General features: G+C 47.3%; 1 long non-coding RNA gene across 1 annotated transcript in view; it reads right to left on the minus strand.

Annotated features, from left to right (window-relative positions):
- Positions 1-627: 627 nt before the first annotated feature.
- Positions 628-13,684, minus strand: part of LOC119583621 — a 21,584-nt gene continuing 8,527 nt past the window's right edge. Inside the window, exons 2-4 of the long non-coding RNA XR_005229714.1 lie at positions 10,087-10,089; positions 9,420-9,424; positions 628-682 (exon numbers count right to left, since the gene is read on the minus strand). This is a non-coding gene — a long non-coding RNA (uncharacterized LOC119583621). The remainder of the gene's footprint in view (positions 683-9,419; positions 9,425-10,086; positions 10,090-13,684) is intronic.

Genomic DNA, 13,684 nt, shown 5'->3' on the forward strand with positions numbered 1-13,684 from the left:
GGCAGTTTTGACGGTAGTGCCCTCGAGGAAAACCAAGATGACCTGAGGACGAACCTTCCGTCGTGCCACCGACACAGCGCAGGTCCAGACCCTTCACATCTGTGCACTTAGAACAATCACAATAGAAAACAAAGCGACACTTTCACATTTATTTATGAATGAATCATGAAATAACACGTGGAAAAATCAATAACAGAACTTACGTAACTAATATACAAAAGAATGATTAATCATAATTCAATAAAACTGGCATCAGGTACTAGAAATCGGAGGTTAAAACAAGAATTCTATAATGAATTAAGTACATGCAGTATACAGTACGAAAACAAGATCAAGGTGTGGAGGGGACACACACAACGGCACAAATACATTCATACATATAATGATATATATATATATATATATATGTACAGACATAGTATATGTACGTGAAGATATTAGTTATAGTGTATATATATATATATACGTATATATATCCATGAGTGCACACACAACAAGTCACATGCACGCAACACACACACACACTGCACGCACACACACACACCACACTACAGAACACACACAACAACACACACAACGACACACACGTGAACCGTGTGTGTGATCGATGTGCATGAGGCACACACATATACATTCTTCATCCCGCTGGTTTAATAAAGATCCTAATCTGCCTTCCCCTCGTCTCCTTTGTGGGCATATTTTGTGTGTTTTTTCAGGCGTGTGCATGTGTTCCTGTGTCTAATTCACAAAATTTATACCTTTATTTAACACATCAAAAGAGTACAGCATTTTTTGCGTACTTCCCCTAAACGAAGCCTCATAACTCATTTGCTGCCTATGTCTTGGGCCTGATCTTTATATTTTTTGGAAAAGTTTTTAGTTTTCCCTAGGGGGGGGGGGGGGGGGGCTCTTTTGTTCGGGGGTAGTTGTAGCCTCTCTCAGTAGCCCTGCCCCAACCACACATGACCTCCAGCTCCAGCCCTTCTGGCTGTTTGGGGCCGCTCCTGGTCCTCGTCCTCGATGAGTGCAAGCGGGTGGTAGCAAGCTCCTGACCACCACACGCTTCTCCCACCTGTACGTGGCGAATGTCATGAAATAATGAAATGGGAATGGACATGGATGTAGAACATCATTGTATAGTATATAGTATATAAATAGTATATGTATGATATATATAATATAGATAAGGTAAATAGTATAGATCATATAGACAATGAGTATATGCTCACACGCACAGCAGTCAAATATGTATAGCATACATACTTGATCTAGGTCTATTTATTCATCTATGTACGACTATATCCCAGTATCTTTCTATATATGTATTTATGCACAACACACAGGGCGCACAAGCGCACCCACACACACATACTACACGACACACATATATATAAGTGGCCCTGTGCCCTAGTGGTTAGAGCTTTCGGAGTTAAATGATTCTAAGACGCAAGGAACCTAGGCGTTCGTGTGTGTCCACCTGACCGGGTACAGGTTGGTGGTCCCCTGGTGGCAGTGTGAACTTTAACCTCATTGCTAGTACAGGTAAACCTGATCAATGGAGTAGGGGTGGAAGCCATGGTTGCAGGTTAATGGATGTTGGTTTCATTCAATAGCAAGAGGCACTCAGTGGTTGACCACATGATGTGGTGAGTACGAGAAGAGACTTACATCATAGGGTCATGGTCCAAGGATTACCTCCTGCCTATGTGAATGAGACACTGCTACTGAGAAGAGGCAATGGGGAGTACCTACTGTTCGTAGGTCGCGCATCTCCCTATCGCAACAATGATCATGGGTCTCACTAAAGTGAACGTACTTGTGTCAACGAGGCATGAAACTGCTCGGCAACAGAAGTTGCTACATGAGTCACGGTGGTCTGAGAGACAGATAGGTCATTGGTCACAGGTGGTTCAATTGCTGAAACTATCTGTACTGTGGTGATGATAATGTGTAGTGTGTGCATATATATATAGATAATATATAGTATATAAGTATGATATATTATAATATATCGTAAGTATATATACAGGTATAGTAGACGAATATGTATATATATATATATATAATATATATATATATTCATATACCATATATATATCATTATGTATTATCGGTATTATATATTATATAGTGTCTACTGATGCTATCTCTATATATAAGTATCTCAATGCTATATATATTATATGTTAAGCAGTAATGCTATAAGTATATATCGATCAATAATGAGGTCTCGATAATATATAGTAATATAGATAAGGTATAAGAGAGCGAGAGCGCGACAGTGCGAGAGAGGAGAGAGAGAGAGAGAATTAGTATATATATATATAGATATATAGTATAGTATAGTGATAGTATAGAAGGTATATATATATATATATGATATAAGTAATTCTCTCTGCTCTCTGCTCTTCTCTCTCTGTCTGCTCAGTCTCTCTCTCTATATATATATATATGAAGTTAGTAAAGGTATATCATATATAAATATATCTATATACTATCTAGAGGTAATACATATCTAGATATATATATCTATATATCTATATATATATCTATATGTATATATATTATATATATTATATATATAATATATATGTTATATATATCTATATATATAATATATATATAATATATTGTATATATCTATATTATATATATATATATATATAGGCACACACACACGTCTCCAATAGTACGATGTATGCAGAATTGACCACCTGTGTGTGCCATGGACCTATATGTCTCTCATGACCACGTGAAAATGTAGGCAATTCTGTTCCGACGTTTCATGCTGTTCACAAGTGTTTCCTTTGAGACCGTTGATCCATTGGATTGTCGGCTAGGGAGAGTACTGAAGTGGGTTTTCCCATTGCCTTTCTTCAGTAGCCAGTGTCTATTCTGGCAGTGTAAGTCTGTTGACCAATGTGACCTATATGATGGTATTCTTCTGCTCACCAGTGTGGTTCATCCACTGAGTGCACTCTCTGCTCTTGAATGAAACCACAAGCATTACCTGCTAACCATGGCTTCACATATCCATGATCAGGTTACCTGTAAGCAATCGAGGTAAAGTTCCTTGCCCAGGGGAACAATGTACCGGTCGGTGACTCGAACTTAGGTTGTCTTGAGAATCTTTAACTCCGAAGCTCTAACCACTAGGGCACAGTGGCCTTATATATATGTGTGTGTGTGTATGTGTGTGTGTGTGTGTGTGTGTGGTTGTGGGTGTGAGCAGTAAATACATATAGAAAGAATACTGTGGGATATAGTTACATGATGAATACACATAGATAATGATGATGTATGTATACATATTTGATAGTGGTGTGTGTGGCATAATGTTATATATAATATGATATATATATATTCTTATCGTAGTAAATATCTAGTATATTATATATATATATAGTGATGTAATGGTTTACATCATTCCATTCCCATTCATTATTCTGACATTCGCCCCGCAGGTGGGAGAGCGTGTGGTGGTTCAGGAGCTGCTACACCGTGCACATCGAGGACGAGGACCAGGAGGGCCCCAACAGCCAGAAGTGGCTGGAGGTCATGTGGGGCTACTGGCGAGGCTACAACTACCCCCCGAAAAAGAGCGAAATAAAGATCAGGCCCCAGACATAGGCAGCAAATGAGTTTATGAGGCTTAGGGTGGGGGGGTGGGGGTTTAGGGGGAAGTAACGCAAAAATGTGCTGTACTCTTATGTGTGATGTGTATGAAATAAAAAGGTATATGATTAGCTAGGAATGATGCATGCTGAAAAAAAAAAATCTGCCAAAAGGAGGGGAAGGCAGATTAGGATCTTTATTAAACCAGGTGGGATGAAGAATGTATATGTTGCTCATGCATGTACACACGCGTTTGTGTGTGTGTGTGTGTGTGTGTGTGTGTGTGTGTGTGTGTGTGTGGTGTGTGGTGTGTGTGTGTGTCTGTGTGTGTGTGTGTGTGATGTGTTTGGTGTGTATAATATAATAAAGTATATATCTATATATATATATATATATATATATATATATATATATAATATATATATATCATTATATGTATGAATGTATTTGTGCCGTGTGTGTGTGTCCCCTCCACACCTAATCTTGTTTTCGTACTGTATACTGCATGTACTTAATTCATTATAGAATTCTTGTTTTAACCTCCGATTTCTAGTACCTGATGCCCCACAGTTTTATTGAATTATGATTAATCATTCTTTTGTATATTAGTTACGTAAGTTCTGTTATTGATTTTTCCACGTGTTATTTCATGATTCATTCATAAATAAATGTGAAAGTGTCGCTTTGTTTTCTATTGTGATTAAGTGCAGATGAAGGGTCTAGACCTGGCTGGTGTTGGTGGCGACGGAAGGTGTCCTTCAGGTCATCTTGGTTTTCCTCGAGGGCACTACCGTCAAAACAGCCTCAGGGGACACGGCGGTGTCTAAAACTTAGGTAGCACGCTGCATGGGAGATGCGTGCGTGACGGACCGCCATTTGAAGCACAATGTAGGATATGTATGACAATTGTGCTTGTGATGCCCGGAAAGTACGCCTCGGCCACCTATGCGCGACTCGCCCTCGAGGCGGTCTACCGAGTTGCTCCTCAATGGGTGGACCATCTCTGTCTGGTCCGTGGTTTTGGCTATATCTGTTCTTGCGGTGTGGCCCATGTTGTGGGTAGGTGTGTTTTAGGCATCATCTCCTTGGGTTGATCGCACTCGAAGTCATCTTCGTGTTGCTCTTCTTGGCGTCGGCCTTCTTCCATGGTCGTTCGTGTGCGTTCGTTTGAGAGATTAGTTGCACTAGTTCTGGCTTCGCCCGGGGCCTGTTCACTTTATGAGGCCCGCTGTGTCAGCTTATTTGATGGGCTGCGTCATAGTTGTAATATCTGACGACTCAGTGCTTACACCGTGGCGGTGGGATTGCCAGCCGGGCGCTCCTGTATAGCCGTGGTGTAACATCTCGCAATAATCTCTTTACCAGCACGGTCGCAGCTGTGTTACATATACGGTCCATTGTCTCAAGAATTGCGTGTGTGCACACAATTCTCTAAGTAATGTACAGAGTAGTGCGTTCGGCTGCGCATGCATGCAACACCTCTCGTGTCACGTTCTATTAGAGTTGTGTATGAGTCTGCCATGAACAGTGGTGCCTAGGCCATTCTGGTGCTGGAATGACTTCGGTATCCCACTGTTGTTATGATAGTTCAGAGGTGCCAGTAGGGGTTTATAGACCGGGTGGTGCGTCTGAGTAACCGAGCTGGCCGAGGAGGAAATCGTCGTTTCCTCTCTGCGAAGCTGCGAGGGCGGAAGAGGTTGCCATCACCGTACACTCTTCTAAGTGAATGTTCGGCTCTGATGGATTACATGGGATTAGGGGGGCATACCGCCTGCCACTTCGGCTAGTCTGTCAGCAGCTCATTCCCTCTGTCCCTATGTGGCTGGGAACCCAGTTTATGATCATTCTTCTACCCTGTGCGAAGAATCCTCTGTGCCAGTGTGAGGATGGTAGTACAGAAGGTAGATATTGTGTCACGTGGGTGAGTGCTGGCTGAAGAAGCTCGATGGAGTTCCTTTGGAGTAGCTGTAGATGTATGACCACGTTGGTCCTTACCCCCGTCACAGACGCGTGGCTCGAGTGCTGCCCATGATAGCAACTTGCCTCTGCTTTAGCTGAGGGAGGCATTGATTCTGTTACCCTCAGTGGATTGTGTGGCACCTTGCGCGAAGTGCCGGCGGTGACCTGCAGGTGTGGGTCAGGGGTATCGACCGAGATCCATCGTGATGTGGAATGTATCTGCATCCCGGAGAGTGATGGATTTTCAATGACCCTCTAGGTTTTCTGCCTTTAGGCTAGGCGTGGAATATTCCTTCTTTGGTTGCTATCTCATGACCGAGACTCTATCGAGTTTGTAGTGCCCACGGCGGAGGCTTTTGACACAGTCAGGGTGGGGGGGGAGTCATACCCTTTGGCAAGAAGCGTTTCTTTGAGCTGATGGATGTATTAACGCCCTGGCTGTGGTGGACATCTGAGGCGATTTTTTGCAAGACAGCTCCTTACTTGTCTACAGGCGTCTGACTATTTTATTGCTTAGGCTTGTTTAGTCGCTGGGAGCCTGGATGAGTCCTTTGTATCTAAAAATTGTGGCTGCCAGTTAGAATCGAATTCGTGAGGCCAGGGAGAAGGTTTGCCTCCAAGTAGGGGTTGTGGACCTTCACCCCCCTTGGGGCCAAACCACAGTAATGACCTGGCAGCTTTCGTTTTGGTGTACATGGTCGCAAAAAAAACAAGTTGGTCTTTTATTATTTTTCTTAATGCCAATCAGAGCAAGGGAGGCATAGTCTACAAAGGGCCTGACAGCATGTACATAGAATGGTCTTAGTACTCTGTGTCTGGCCTCTATGTGTCTTCCACTCATCGCTCTCATAACGGACATGGTCCTTAATTTTAGTTCGGTCCAACAGATACTGTACCTCCATTCTGGGAGAGAGGGACCGTTCTATCTTTAACCCCAAGTTAGAGGGGTTCGTCACATATACCCATCCCAAGTCCCTTACCACATGGTTTTCACTGGACGTGATGGCCTTGAATTCTCTGTCTCAGAGCCTGGCTTTAGATTTGGGCTGCAGAGAATTCTTTAGTCCGTCCTACACACACTCCGTTGGATACGAGGTCACAGACAACGCTGTGCTTTGTTTAAGGGCCAGGTATCTCCGTGGAGATATAGCAAGATTGTCTGCATAGGAGATGATCATTGCACCCCCTGGGAGGTCGTTTATGTTGAGGAGTGACAGGCATTAATGTGTTAAAGAGGTACACTGGACTGATGGAACGTCCACCCTGTGGCGTTCCATTCTCTTGTGCCATGTGCTGTGATAGGTACCGTTGGAATGTTGACCTCTGGCTGTTCTAGTGTCCTAAAGTAGTCCCATACCAAGCCAAGAGCTTACCTTTGAGATCACTTTTTGGATCAGGCCTCCTAGAATGCTGTTCCCAGGTCAAGGAATACTACCATCGATGTGCCCGTGGCTGTATTGTGCTCAAGAGCGTGGCTATTGATGGCTGTGCGCTGCCCCTGGATGAGACCCGTGGAGGTGATTCATATGGGGGTTCCACTGTATCACATGAAAACCATCAGAACCATCCTCTCGGCCCATCTCTGAGGAAAGAGATGGTGGGCGGTACTTCCCTGGTTCCTTTAGTTGGCAGGAATGCAAGCTCAACCTACTAGTCCCCAGGTGGGATAATGATGTGTGGGTACAAGATCCATCAGCACGCTGGTGTCGTGTTTTTTTGCAACTGGCTTTATATGCATTTCTTAGTTTCCTCAGAGAAAAGATAACATCTGAGTTATCAGGTTTGGCCGCCCTTTCTCTGATATGAGCAAGTCTGTCTGGTTGTAGGCGTTCTTGTCTTGCCCTCAGTTCGGCTGGGCAGGCCTGTTGCTACATTGTTCTCGCGGGGAGGAGAAGAAGAAGGGGGGGAGAGAATCGTGCGCCAGTCTGTTCACCTTACTGGGGGTCATGTGCGTGCATCTCGGGGCTGAGCGGCTGGTAGCTTCACTTAGACCATTGCCATAGTTCTGAGAGGGTGGTATGGTGGTCAAAGGACTCACAACATTCCAGCCACTCTTCCTGCCTGACTCTGCAGGCAGTTTCCTTGGCATCCCTGAAAGCCTCCCTTAGGAGGGCTAAGTTGTCGGGGTTTCTTTACCTTCGGAAATGTTTTCAGCACATATTTACTCTGTGCTTGACCTCCCTAATCTCGTCTATTTTTTTTTTTTTTTTTTAAAGTATCCAGGCGTCTTTGTGGACTCCTGGCCCAGGCCGAGTTTTGGGTATGGTCAGTGCGGCTGCCTCATCAATGCATTTACAAGTCTGGCTTGTAGCACTTCCACGTTTTCACTTTGTGTGGTTTCATTGCTTCTCAGACAGCGGGCCAAGGCGTTCTGAAATGCCTGCCAGTTGGCCTTGTCTGTTTTCCATCTTGGATTCGGTCGTGGCATTTCGGCTGGGCCACTATCCATGAGGGTATTAAGTGCCGTAATGGTCACTAGTGACGGTCTCATCGACACGCCAGTCAATCCTCTCCACCAGAGTCGCAGTGGCCAGGATGGGGTCTAGGACCCTCCTCCGACATGCGTTGACTCCTGGGTATTGGGAGAGCGATCACGGGAATGTCTCAAGCACATTGGCTATGTGATAGCCAGCCGCATCCGGTCCCCAGCAGGGAGCCAGGATGGGGTGGTGTGCATTGAGTCTCCCCCTATGATCACTCTATCAGGTCTGTGCAGAAGCACAGACCTGGCTGATGTCTAGGTACTACAGTGTGGCCGGCTGTACACATTGTACAATTTCGGGGGACCCCCGGCTAGGTGAATCTCGATGGCAAGAGATTCAACATCTGCACAGTGCGGTGCTTGTCTATTGCGGAGCAGGAATTGTTGCTCTGACAAGGGTGATCAGGCCTCGCTTGCCATCAGCATGTGGCAGCATGAAAACATGGAGAAGCAAACGGGTTTTCCACTGTTAATGTCTCCTGGAGCATGACAATGTTATGCTCCTTGATTCACTATTGCGTGGGGGAAATTGGCACTCCTTGTGAAGAAGCATAGATGTTCCACTGCAAAATATTTAGATTGCGTGCCATGATGTTCCTAATTGATAGTTACATCAAGACATCGTCATATTCAGATTGACGTCTTCAAGTCTGACAACTCCATGCGAAGTCCTCGCTGTTAGGGGTCTTCTTCGGCTGTCAGGCTATCTCTGGGTCCACTAGGGAGGGGAGACCTTTGGTGTCTGACCTTTTTTTATTTCGGCTTTTCTCTGCCCAAGCTGATTCTGTGCATTCCTTGCTGGCCTTGCCTGAGCAAGGTCAGCTTGTTCTGGTTTTGGCTCTGGCATTGAGTCAGCCTGGTTAGGCTCCACCTGTGAGGGCATGGCCTGGGTTGGAGTGGGAGGGGAGTGTTGTCCTGGGTGAGGGTGAGGATGGGGCTGTTTTGGCCCTTTCCAGTTTCCCCTTCCCTTTATGGCTGTGACAGACTTGGTCAATGCCATCATGGCGACCTCGACTGCCTTTATCCGCCTCTTCATTCGTCCTTCCCAAGGCTGTTGCCACTGCTGTGACTACAGCATCAGCAGGTTGATATGTCCCCCTCATCGAGGAGGATGTCTTCTGCTTTTGGGGAGGACGTTGTGGTGCTGTTAAAACATTTCTTCCTGTGGTTCTTCTGCACTTGTTTCTTTGGGGGGAAACTCCTGTTGTCGGAGATCTCCGTTTCGGTTGGGGGGCGGCTTCCTTCCTTTTAGGAGGTCGGGAGGCCTTTTCACTTTTTTTCCCTTCTTGCCGCTTGAAGGCCGCCTCTTTCCTGACAGAGCAAGCCAGGCTCCAGGCAGATGCCTCTTGGGCAAATTTTGGACTTTGGCTTTGTGTCCCTTTTTTCTTCTTTTGTAGGCCTTGATGCACACTTCAGGTTGTGTGCCTTGCTACAGAACCACATTTTGGCTTGGCTCTGCAGTTAGCCTGGTGGTGTCCGTACTTCGGGCCTTAAAACACCGCAGTGGATCAGGACGTACGTACTTTAGGTTGTACCAGTTACTCAGATCAAGGGTAGGGGTTTGGGGGTACCTTTCGGGTCACCAGGACTTGCCTGGTTGGAGTCTTCCCCTTCGAAATTCGGGGAAGCCTCCACGACCTGTGGGTGTGATGCGATCACCTCCACATCTTACGAGACTGAGAAGCAAGTAGCACCATCTTGACCCTTTTTTCCCTCGGGATTCAGTGGTGAGAGGCTCACTTTCCTCCCATTTTTTAGCCCTTTTTTTTCCTGCAAGAAACAAAGGGTAGCTTGATCTTTGGCATGAATGATCTGCCCTGATCTCACGCAACCCAGATTGAAAACTGGATTTTGCGTTGGCTTTTCCAATGCCCTGACCATGGTAGGCATTGTCGAACCCTTTGGGGTTTTGACTGGCACATTGAACTGGGGAAACACCTTGGGGTCCAGACTCTCCCTCAGAGTCGATCCCCGGGCCTCGGTCGTTTCGGCCTGCCCTTTCGGTTTTGGGGGCTTGCTCGTGGGGGCACCAGCTTTTTGGGCTGGTTCAGCTGGTGCTCCCGATTCGATCAGGGGGTCGTCTGGGGGGTGCTCAGAGACTTTCCGGGCCCAGTGAGCCCATCTGTTGGACAATCTGGTGGACAGACATGTATTTAGATGTTTTTCTGTCTTGTCCACCATCTTGGCAACGGGCATGACAGTGTCATCCTGTGCTCGGGGTTTTCCTTTTACCACCCGGAGGCATGGCTTTCAGGGTGGCTGCCGTGTCTGGGCTTGCATGGGTCATAAACCCTTAGCATCTGTCTGTGTTTTTTTTTTTTTTAGTTTTATTTTCATGTAGTTGGCCTGTTTTCATCCACTCACGCCCCCACCCACCACGGAGTCCAACAAGGGGAAGCTGAGTATTAGAACCAATGTCTAACAGCAACAGGGGTGATGAGTGGATATACGCAGCTAGTTAGACGTTTGCATCGGGACTCACGGACGGTGTGAGTACCAATGGCAGTATGACTGCTTGAACCTGTCTCCCGAGGGAAAACCAGCCGATTGGCCTGACCGGGCCTGGATCAGGCCGCCTGTCTTCCGGAAAAAGAGGACCAAAGAGGCATTGTTGCTAGCCGCAGGGCGTACTCATTCATGGCATCCTCAACCTCCCCGGACTCCTGTCTCCCAGCGCACAAGGCTGCCCCGCACGGCAAACACATGGTTAGGTGTGAACCCCTGGGGGGTGACCAAGGGGATGCCCTTCCACCTACAGGACATCATTGTTGGGAACACTTTTGCTCCTCCCTCAGTGTGGGGGGGAGCTCTTTCACTTTTTCCATGCAGTTCCTCTCCATCCCTCAAGAGGACCTGTACCTTTTTTCAAAGTGAATCCCTCTTCTCTCTAAACACCCAAGGCTGTTTCACCTCAGTGAGAGAAGAGGGTGGTCCTGCACCCGTTCCAGTAAGGGTTTTCCCTTTATCACTCTGAAACAGCCAACCACAGACTATTTCATCACAGTGAGGGAGAGAAGCTAACTTTTATCCAGGCAGTCCCCCATCACAGGGCGGGAAGTTAGTGTTCTGTCTAGCGGCAGCTATTTAGACAGAACCAGGTTGAGGGCCTGACAAAGTGGGGGCTCCTACCTGTCTATCGTTCCTATTCGAAAAAGAGAGAGTGGCAGTCATCAATGGTCTGCCAGACCAGTCCCTAGTAAATAGAATGGCAACTCTATGCACACCGTTTTGGGAGGCCCTTTTAAGGCCCCGCAGACACACCCTCCTCTGCGGGTAGAAAAGGTCTGCCCACGTCCGAGTACACGCCCGAAGATGGGGGCCCAGTTCACCAGAAAGGTGTGCACAGAGTTATCCTAATGCCGAAAATTCGTATAGGAAAGAGTAGGCTAGGAGGGCACGAACTACATGCAGCACATAGCATCGTGGCATCAAACAAAGGGGCGCGCTTTGCTGTCCGATAACGCGTAAGAGCCGAGGCCGAAATTGCATGGGACCGGGCGCGGTACATCTCTTTAATCCGACTATGCAAAAGCCTCACGACCGAGAGGTCATAGTGGCTCTCTTGGCATTATCCCGGGTTGGGGACCACCCTTTTCGTCCCGTAGAAACACCTTTGCCAGTACGGTCCTCCTTCGCTCTGAATCGTAAGGACCGATTCACTGCAGGGAGAGGAGAGAGGGGACTCCTTCCAAGTCAACTCTGAAACTCTGGACCTCCAAGGCGTTTCCCCCAGTTCAATGTGCCAGTCAAACCCGAAGGCTTCGGGAAAAATGCCTACCAAATGGTCAGGCATTGGAGAGCCAAAGCAAAATCCGGTTTTTTGATCCAGGTTATGCGAGATCAGGACATGATCATCAAGCCCCAAAAATCAAGCTACCCTTTAAAAGATGGGGGGAAAGTGACCTCTCACCACAATCCCAAGGAAAAGAGAGTCAAGATGGTGCTACTTGGCTTTACAATCTCATATGATGTGGAAGTGATCGCATCACACAAACAGGTCGTGAGGCTTCCCGAATGTCGAAGGGAAGATTCCAACCAGGCAAGTCCTGGTGACCATGAAAGTACCCCCAAACCCCTACCCTTGATCTAGGTAACTGGGGTACCTACAACCTTCGAATGTACGTGCCTGATCCACTGCAGTGTTTTTAAGTGCCAGAAGTACGGACACCACCAGGGTAACTGCACAGCCAAGCCCAAAAAGTGGTGTCTGTAGCAAGGCAACAACACAAAGTGTGCATTAAGGCCTACAAAGAAGAAAAAAGGGACACAACAGCCAAATGTCCCAAATGTGCCAAGCTGCATTACGCCTGGAGCCTGGCTTGCTCTGTCAAGAAAGAGGCGGCCCTCAAGCGGCAAGAGGTTGCTAAAAGCGACCAACTTTGTTCTCGCCCCCCCAGGCACCTATTTCGGGGGAAAAACAAAGTGAAAAGGACTCCCGACCTCCTAAGAGGAAGGAAGCCGCCCCCAGCCGAAACCGGAGTCTCCGACAAACAGTTCCCCAAAATGAAACAAATGCAGAAGAACCACAGGAATAAAGGTTCAAACAGCACCTCGAAGTCCTCCCCAAAAGCAGAAGACCTCCTCCTCGAGAGGGGGAAAATGTCGATCCTGCTGAAATGCTGTAGTCCCCAGCAGTGGCAACAGCCTTGGGAAGGATGAGTGAAGAGGCCAAGAAGGCAGTCGCGGTCGCCATGACGGCATTGACTTAAGCCTGTCGCAGTCCTAAAGGAAGGGAAACTGGAAAAGGGGCCAAAACAGCCCCAAACCTCACCCTCCCCCAGGATGAGATCCCCTCCCCCCCCCCAACCCAGGCCATGTCCTCACAAGCAAGCCTAACCAGGCTGATTCAGTGCCAGAACCAGAATCAGAACAACTGACCCTGCCAGGCAAAGGGCCCTAAGAGTAAAGAACAATGCACAGAAACAGCCTGGCCAGAGAAAAGCCCAAACACACAAGTCAGAGCTACCAAAGGGTCTTCACCCCCAGTGGACCCCGAGATAGCCTGACAACCGAAAAGACCTCTCAAACCCGCAAGGACTTTGCAATGGAGTTGTCAGACTCCGAAACTAGTCAAACCGAATACGACGATGTCTCTAATGTAACCATCATCTATAACATCATGGCACGCAATCTAAGTATTCTGCAGTGGAACATCTATGGCTTCTCCACAAGAAGCCCTCCTCCACACAAAAGTGCGATCAAGGGGCATTAACATTGTCATGCCCCCAGGAGATATTAACAGTGGAACCTGTTCGCTTCTCCGGTATCGTGTCTTCATGCTGCCACGTGCTGATGGCAAGCGAGGCCTGATCACCCTTGTCAAGCAACAATTCCCTGCTCTGGGAATAGCCGATACACCACACTGTGGAGAAGATTTAAATCTCTTGCCGTCGAGATTCACCTAGCCGGGGCCCCCGAAATTGTACAAAGTGTACAGCCGGCCACCTTAGACATCACCAGGTCTGTGCTTCTGCACACACGACTGAGTTATCATAGGGGGAACTTCAAAGCACACCACCCCATCCTGGCTCCCTGCTGGGCACACCGGATGCAGCTGGCATCACTAGCCAAAGTGTTAAGTCATTCCCCAAGTCGTTCTTCTCAGTAAACCCGGAGCCAACGCATGTC

Source organism: Penaeus monodon, chromosome 17 (genome assembly GCF_015228065.2).
Source record: "Penaeus monodon isolate SGIC_2016 chromosome 17, NSTDA_Pmon_1, whole genome shotgun sequence".
Lineage (NCBI taxonomy): Eukaryota > Metazoa > Arthropoda > Malacostraca > Decapoda > Penaeidae > Penaeus > Penaeus monodon.